This window comes from Talpa europaea, assembly GCF_964194135.1.
Source record: "Talpa europaea genome assembly, chromosome: 8".
Taxonomy (NCBI): domain Eukaryota; kingdom Metazoa; phylum Chordata; class Mammalia; order Eulipotyphla; family Talpidae; genus Talpa; species Talpa europaea.
The window spans coordinates 99,152,633-99,159,910 of record NC_140075.1 but is presented as its reverse complement, the minus strand read 5'-3'; positions in this window follow the sequence as shown (position 1 = coordinate 99,159,910).

The following is a 7,278-nucleotide window of genomic DNA, read 5'->3' as shown; positions in this document are numbered from 1 at the left end:
CCAGGGCCGGCCGGGTGCGCCCGGGACACGCGCGGGGGGCGTCTCTCTCCGGCCTCCCCGCGAGGGCTCACGCCCGCCTCGCGCCTGGGGACCCCCTGCGCCGTCCCATTGGACGCGAAGGACAACGAGGGGCCGCGGCCCCCACGCCGGAATCCCGCGTCCTCCCCGCCCTGGGGTGGGGCCCGCGCGCCGCGCCGGGCAGGCTCCTCGCGCCACCACCTCGCCCCGAGAGCGCGCCCCGCCCCGCCGAGGCGGACCGTGCCCCGGGCGGCCGGCCGGGCAGGTGCTGGCCGCGGCGGGCGGGGGGCCAGGCCCACAGCCCGCAGCACCTTGGGGGGCGCGCAGGAGCGGCGCCCACGCGGGAAGGTGGCGGGAAACGCGCGGCGTCGGCTCCAGCCCGCGGGCGGCCTCGGCTCCAGTGACCCGGCACTGCGCCCCCTTGGCGGAGGCGGGGGTCTCCTCCCCGGCTCCCCACTTCCACCCACCCAGCTCCTTGAGCAAACAAGGACTGGCCAATTCCTGCCGCCCCGGGGTGAACCGCCGGCGCCTTGGGGTTCGCGTCCCTCCGCCTTCCTACCTGTCTCTCCGGGCGCGCGGGCTGCTCAGTCCTCGCTGCCCCACCCCAAGCCCGGCAGCGTGGCACGTGTGCGGAGGTTGGACTTTCTCTCCCCGCCCTGCTCCCCCACCCCGCCCAGCCGACATCCAGCTCTAAACCCAGTGGGAGGCCGGCGCCCCACGGGGAGACCCTGCGGTGACCGCTGGGGCCTGCTAGTCCCTGGGCTCTGTGCTGAGGCGTGGCTTGTCCTTCGCCCTGCAGACATCTGCGCTTTCCTCCCTGAGACAGGCACCAGGGTCACCTCCCAGTTGCATTTCCTCGGTGCACAAGCCTCCCAGCTCTTTGCCGTCCCTGCCTCCCCCTGACACACAGCACACCTGCGGCCGGCTGCCTCCGCCTGGGCTCTAATTCTGTGGTTCAGCCACAGCTGAGTTTCTCCAACACGTGCTGCTGTTTCCCACAATCCAGCCAGCTTCCCCTCTGCCTAGAGCGCACTCTGGAAATAGCCTTCCTCGCAAACTCCTACTCATCCCTCAACATCCTGGTCAAATGTTACCTTTGCTGGAAGTTTTCCCTACAGCAGCCCAGACAGCTGATGAGCCCTGCTACCTCTTCCAGCTCCCTGCCTGCCGTAACTCTAAGATGCATCAGGCTTTGGAAATCTGAATGTCCTTGGCTGAGGGTAATGCATTCCCATTGCCTGTGCCCAGGAAATGAGTTGGCATCAGGTGAGGGCTCATTAAATGTAATAAATTCAATCTCCTCTCCTACTTGTGCTGCATGTTCTCAACAAAGGCACTCCTCGCCTGCCAACCCTTTTTTGGAAGTGGAAATCACCTGCCCCTGGGGAAACAGCACTGACCCTAGAGCAAGTGGGAGGTGGGGAGTTCACAGGCCTGGCTGGTCCCCTCCCCCATCCTCTTCCGCTCAGCCCCTTGCCCCCCCTGGCCTTTTTCCATTTCTCCCTGGCCTCCATTCAGGCAGAGAAAAGTCAAGGATGGGGCCCTCACCCCTCTTTAGACCCCCAACTCCTGCAGCTCATCTCCCTGGGTTGTCACTGATGCTCAGACGAAATGTTTATTTTAAAAAAGCATTTTTAAATCTGGCCCATTTCTCACCTATCAATGAAGGGAGGAGAAGCAGCAGCTGTGTAGCAGGGGCCCCCCGGGAGCTGTGAGAATTCTTAGGCAAAGATAAAGTTTGGCAGGGAAAGGGGAGTGGAATTATCCAGAGCCTCTCTAGAAAAGGAAAACAGTTTCTTCCATTCAGAACGCCCCACTCCCGGCCCCCACCAGCCTTCCTGGCTTTCTGAGCTTGGGCAAAGTTCCCCTGGAAAGAGAGAGGAAGCTGCCTCTCCCCTGGTGGGCAGGCAGCAGGCCCCTTCCTTATCTGTCCCTGTTTTTCTTCTGTGACCCCTTCTTCCCACACACCCAGCCCCCTTGCTCCCCACCCACTGCAAAGAAAACCCAGAGCTTGGGGAGGCAGAACCCGCAGCGTTGAGGGGCAGCCTTGGGCCCGCCAGCGCGGCTCAGATACTTACGACTCGGTGAAGAACTTCTCTTCAAGCCTCACCTGCACCGGTGCACGCGGAGGCACGTGGGGGGCGGTGCCCGAAACGTAATCTGTGCACACAAAGTGGTGGTGTAGAAAGAAGGTTCCGGAAAGGTGTCAGGCCTTCCCTCCGCTGAACACCCCCTCTGCCCTTGCCTTGGCCACTCACTGGCCGGGTCGGGGCAGCTCCCGGAGACAGAAGGAGCCCCTCACACCTGGGATGGGAAGCTGCTCTGCCTCTCCTTGGGGGGAACCTGGGCAAGTCACGTCACCTCCTTAAGCCTTAACTTGCTCACGCAAGCCTCACGCAGAGGGTGGTGGAGTAAGAGAGTAACTGACTTCTCCAAACCCTTACTAGGTGCTCAGTAAAAATTAGTTCCTCTGCTCCATGACCCTTCTCCTGTATCCAGATTCCCTGCGTCTTGATGATCTTTGCAGATCGCAGATCCAGGGATACAGCCGAGAAAGAAGCGGCCAGATCTGTTTGTGAGGCTGGGCGGGGGTAGATGCTGGAGCAGAGAGGGCAATACCCCGAGAGACTTTGGCGACCAGGGGCTGCACCTCCTGCAGAAGCCGACCCTCGGAGCTACCACAGAGGTACATGCACCTTTCTGCCTCTCAGCTGTGACCTCTGCAAGGGCGGAGACATGTCCTTTTCATCACGTATCAGAGGTATGTGACCACCCTGAAGGTGCCCCTCGGGACAGCAGGTGTGGGAAGCCGCCGGGGGCCACACCTCAGGGCTGCACCCCATTTTGAAGGCTCCCCCTCTGGCCTGCTCCCTCCTTCTGACTTTCACACGCATTCCCCCCTTGCATCTCTTACTCATCTAACCTGAGCTGACTCACAGGGTCTTGGGGTGCAAACCACAGGAAAGGGCTGAGTTAACTAAAATAGAGAAACTGCCTGGAGCACGGTCCTGGGAGCTCATGAACTGAACTGACTGGAAGGCTGGGGAATGAGGTGCAGAGTGAGCAGGAACCCGCAGCAAGCTCGTGACCCAGGAGCAGTTCTAGTTAGGACAGTCTTGGTGGACACTGGCCACTGCCCCCATTGCTGTAGGGCAGGAGCCACGCCACCCCCGAAAAATCTGAGAGGTCCTTGTAGACTCCAGCCCCAACATGCCTACACCGAGTGCCAGGACCCAAGAGAATTGACAGATACCCCCAAGTGGCAATTTCAGATGCCCGGGTACCCCCAGAATACAAATGCCCGCTGTCTCCCTGCTGCACCGAGCCCACAGTGTTTGTTAAACTGTTGAACAGAGCTCGGAGGTTGATGCTGCTCTTCGGTGGTTGGTGGCTCATTCGTTCATTCATCGCTTGGGCATCGGCGCCTGCTCAGTGCAGGCAGCTGGAGAGAGTCCTGTTCCGGGGTGGCGACCAGCTCTCCAGGGGAGGAAAAATGCTGCTTTGCAGCACTTCTCTCTGCCTGTGGTGTCAACACTCCATGGCTGATTTCCAGCTGCTGAGGGAGTGTCATGGCCCCCGTAGTGGGGAAGAGACTGGCACCCCGTAAGCCTGGGCCCCAACACACCAGTCCTCCCAGCCCCCGGGGCGTGCGTTCTGGCAGGGCAGTGCTTCCTCGCGTGTGCTCATTTGAAATAAAGCAAATCTCAAAATCCGGATAGTCAAATATTTCCATTTGCAAAAGCCACAGAACCTTTGCTACAACATACAAGGAATCCAAGAGGAGAAAGATTTCACATTTGAGGTTTTCTCCATTTATTTGTCTGCCTTCTCCCCTCCCTCCAGCACTACATAGTTTCCTGCCTGCTCATTCCAAGTTGGGGAAGGCGGGAAGGGGAGTCACGACACCACAAGGGTGCCAGGCAACCCTTGTGACCCCACACTGGTCTGTGCTCCCTCTCGCTGGGCCCTAAAACCCTCAGCGAGACCCTAGGTGCGAACACAGAGCCACATGACTGACAGGTCACTATCTCTTGAGCCACCTGGCCACCAGGGGACTTTTAGACTCAATGTCCGGCAGATGGGAGAGACACCCAGCCAGAAAGAACCAAAATTCCTGGGTGTCCTTCAGTGACATCAGATCTGATGTGTCACACCCCACCCCTAATTGCCCCGTCCTCAGTCCAGATCCTAGGAAAGGGCATCAGGACCTGCAAGACTCGGGGGGTACAGTCTGCCCCCTTAGAGACCCTAAGGGAACGGGTATGGTAGTGAGTTAAGTGGTTCAATCACTCTCAGGCTCAAGAGCACAAAAGAAAGGGAAAAAAACCTGAAAAGTTAGCTCCCCGCCCTTGCAAAGTTCAGTTTAGAGGGAGAAATTGAGACAAATTTATCTCTATTGTTGTTCAAAGAGAAGGCTTCCTGCCGACAGGCTAATCAATTTGCAATAAAACTTCTTTTCTCCAAGGCTGGTGTCTCGGTATTAGCCTCTGGGCACACGGAGCAGTGGGCACTGTCTATCCTCAGCCCTCTGCCTGCGTGGAAGGGGCCTGGGGGCCAGCCCCACCAAAGAGGACCAGCCTGCAGAGCAGGGCCTGGAGGGCCCCTCTGTGCTCAGGGGGTGCCCTGGCACGCTCGTCTCAGGGGTGGTGGCCTCGGTGCTTCAGGTTGAGGAGGGAGGGGCCAAGACCTCCATGTTGGATCCCACACACCTTGCGCAACTGTCCGGGTGGCTGCTACGGTGGCAGGCTGCTTGGGAGGGCTCCTTAATTGAGACCCCAGAGGTTGGCAGCCAATGCTTTTATTTTTATTTTTTTTAACTAAGTTTTTTGTTGTTTTTTTTTAATAGAGGCATGTTTTTATTTATTTATTTGTTTGTTTGTTTTGTTTATACAAGCACTGGGTACAGTCAGAAGCGCGGGAGGGGGAGAGAATTCACCAGAGCCAGAGCGGGGAGCAGAGCAGGCAGAAGGACTGAAGTACACTGCTGAGGAGAGCAGCGGGCGGCAGGAGAGGTCTGCGCGCCATGTGGGACCCTCCTCCGGTGGCCGGGGAGCAGCCGGGGATCGAACCGGCGCCGCAGAGGTCGCGGGCAGCTTCGCAACCCAGCGCTCAACCGCTGCGCCACCGGGGAGGCCCTAGCCAATGCTGTTAGATCATTTCTTCTTGGTCTCTTTTCACCTCTCCCAGGCATCTCTCGCCTCCTCTCTGTGTTTGGGTGATTCTCAGTACAGTAACTGAGGGGTGACTATGCATGGTGCCAGGGACCCAGACACATTCATTCTGCAGAGAGCAGAGCCAGCACCTCACAGCTCAGGAATGGACTTCCCAAAGCTCAGCGTAATCAAGGGGGAATCTTTACTACCTTCTCTCTTTTGGGGTGTTCCTCTAACTTCAGTAACTTTTGGACCTGTTATTCTGGACCCCTGTTTTAGAGTACAATGCCACTCAAAGACGTACAAACTTAAAACTTGGTCTAAGTTCCTTATTTTTACAGCTTTTATAGAATTATAATCCTATTACATATCTCTAGATACCAATCCCTTATCAGAAAGCCTTGCGGTTAACTGTGTTTCAGAATCGGGAATTTTTAAGTCTTCATAAATTACGAAACTATTACATATGGCCTCCAACAGGGTCTGGAAGCCCTCTTTCACTGCAGTAAACAAAAGCAGCAAGAAAACCACACACATGCAAAGCTCTGCAGCTAAACGTATAAATATTCACCTAAACAGGATACAGGGGCTCCAAGCTGTCTCGTTGCCATTCGGCCAGGTCTCACAAACTTAGGAGAAAACTTTCAGCTTTCAGAGCTTTTGAATTTCGTAATTGCAAATAAAGGATTGTAGACCTGTACAGCTCAGACACAATCTAACCATCAAATAAAGTCGAAACCTTTTTTCCTTTTACAATTCCAGACCCATTTCTGCCCGTGGTGCCACTTTGGACAGTGTGGCGAGGGTCACTGCAGCTCCTCAGTTGTGTGAGCAGCTATAGTGAGAAAATTTGAGAAAGGATGTCGTTTTCTACATCGTACAGGGAAGAAAAGAGGCCCAGAGAGGTCCACTGTCCTGGAGGTAAAAAGCAGACTCTGGGGTCAGAGCTCGCCAGGCTGCAGCAGCCTCTCCCACTTGCTCTGTGCAGCCAAGGACTGTTATTTGGCTTCTCGAAGCTTTCATTTTCTCTCCTGTAAAATGAGGATCACAGGTCCCTACTCTCAGGGTGGGGTGGGGATGACCCCAGGCCACGGGTGATTCTGACCCGCTTATTAGCACAATCTGGGGCCTAGTCACGATAAATACTCAAGGAACACTGGTGTTGGGAGGCAAATAGGTTCCTTTGGGGCTCTTCTAGAAGCTTAAACACAAGGAGTCAAAGCACAGTCTTCCATTCCTCCTCCAGTGGGCGTGGCGGCACGGACCCTCCACAAGCCCATACGTTTCTCCAAACGTCGCAGACATGCCCTGGGGAGGAATCCTGTTTGGATTCAACCCTGACCACTGTTTATAAATACTGGGTCTCTGAAGCAGTTAAGGCCAAACAACTTCTGGTCTGCACTCTTCAGCATGGCCCTGGAAGCAAGGGCAAAAGTGGTTAATATTTGCTCTTACTTAAAACATGTTTCCACACATATGTCCTGTTAATGACATCATCCTGCACGGAAATCCCCTCCTGTGGCCCTCCAGTCCACCCATCCCTGTATTTATTCAGCATTCATTGAGCAACTCCCAGGAGCCCCAGGGGAAGGGTAGTGATGCACACACCCAGCTTCCTCTCAGCACTCAGGCCAGCTGGTCCCACACCTGGGGGGCAGGACGCCCTCTGGGGGGTTTGGGTGGCTGGGCGGCAGGCCAGGAGGCAACCCCCAGGGTCTGTGTGAATGGGCCCACTTCGGCACCCTCATTCAGCTCAAAGGCATCAAGGCAAAAAAGACATTTTCCTCTGCCAGCTTCCGTGTCCAGCACGCCAGTCTGCAGACAAAGACTGGGCTTGCTCTGACATTGACAAAGGAGTGTGTCAGGGAGGGGTGGGGAGCCCCAGAAATGACAAATGGGCAACACGACCCAGAGAGAAAGGGCTTGGAGTGTGAGAAACATGCACTGGAGATGGGGCAGCATGTGTGTGTGCGTGTGTGCGTGCATGTGAGTGTGTCTGTCTGTCTGTCTTCGGGAAACAGCTGGGTTGGCCAAGTTCCTGGTGGGGAGATGGGGCCAGGCTTGTCTCCAGCCCCAGTGAAAGGGGCCTTGCCTGTCAGAAGACTGG